We start from the raw sequence: 1,561 nt of genomic DNA on the forward strand, positions 1-1,561 counted from the left end.
GTGGTGGAGGGCAGGGCACATTGGTGGAGCTAACCACCGTGAAGAAGAGAAGGTTTAGGGCGAGGAAAAGGGTAAGTGAAGAAGCAGCTGCAGCCTTCGCCATTTTAATATATAGAGATCTTAGCTTGCAATAATATATGGCTTAGCTAGATGTGTGGAATATCCTTAGCTTATGTCCAGTATTTATAGATGAATTGTTTTACATTTTTAATTCTTTCCAAAAAGATATTACACCCTGCAACCGTGTTGACCAAAAAAAAAATTTTTAAATTATATATTTTCATATAATTATTCTCACTATTAATATACTCAAACCTAACACTCTTTGAAAATCACAGCTTTCTCGGGTGTATCCGATATTTTTGTTTTTTTGTCACTACTTTGAGAAATGAGCTGAGTAAGAGTGTGCTCGGTTCCACATCAAAATCAGAATGCGAATCAAATACATACTTAATGATAATATGAATTTTTGTGAAAGTATTTTGCAACTGAGTAAGAGTGTGTTTGGTTCGCACATGAAAATCGAAATGGGTATCAAATATTTAGTGGTAGTATGGATTTTTGTGAAAGTATTTTGCATGTTTGGTAGTAGAGTAGAATTGGGATGATTACTAATATTGATGTTTGGTTATGTATGACCTTATAATGGGAATAAATGTTTTAAAAATATAAAAATAAAAAATAAGACAATTGATCCTAATATAATGGCATCCAAAGCACCAATATGTACAAAAAAAAAAAAAGAAAAAAAAGAAAAAAAAAAGATCAAAACAAAAATTTTAGAAACACTAATCTAAACTTAAAAATTATATTACCAGCAAGATGGAATGATACTTTTTTCAAAAAAGAAGCAATGCTTCCCTTATATAGAAGAGCTCAAATGAGTTCCTCTTCTTGAGTTCCGATGTGAGATCAAAATCTCTCATTTGTGTTTTTTTTTAAATATTTTATATATAATTTTGTTTTGTATTATTATTATTATTATTATTCCTTTTTTTCTTATTATTGTTATTAATTTTACCAAACGTTTTTTTAACATGAATATAAACTCTATGTAATTAAAATAATAATAATAATAATAATAATAGTATTATTATTATTATTATTATTATTATTATTATTATTATTATTATTATTATCACTACATATTTTATAAAGGTATTTTATGTCTTTTAAAACATATTTTATTTCTATTCCTTAAACCAACCAAAAACTGTAATATAATTCCTAAAATATATTACTCCCGCAAATCAAACAATAGAATACAATTCTTATTTTATTCCTTTCCTATTTAATTCTTTATGGAATAACATTCTTATTACCTCAAAATTCATTTTGTGAACTAAATGTGTTGTAATTGTGACGACCCTGATCCATAAAATCCATAATGAGATAAAACTAATCTAGATTACAAATTTATAATTGATTGATTGAAATTAAGAAAGTTAATAGGATGGAGTGGAGTGTGTTGTAGCCGATATTTCTGGCTTTTGAATACCGAAGATGACAAGCAAAAATTGGACGGAGTTATCTGCGGTGCAGATTCCATTTTTGGATATTT

Source organism: Ipomoea triloba, chromosome 16, assembly GCF_003576645.1.
Source record: "Ipomoea triloba cultivar NCNSP0323 chromosome 16, ASM357664v1".
NCBI classification, from domain to species: Eukaryota; Viridiplantae; Streptophyta; class Magnoliopsida; order Solanales; family Convolvulaceae; genus Ipomoea; species Ipomoea triloba.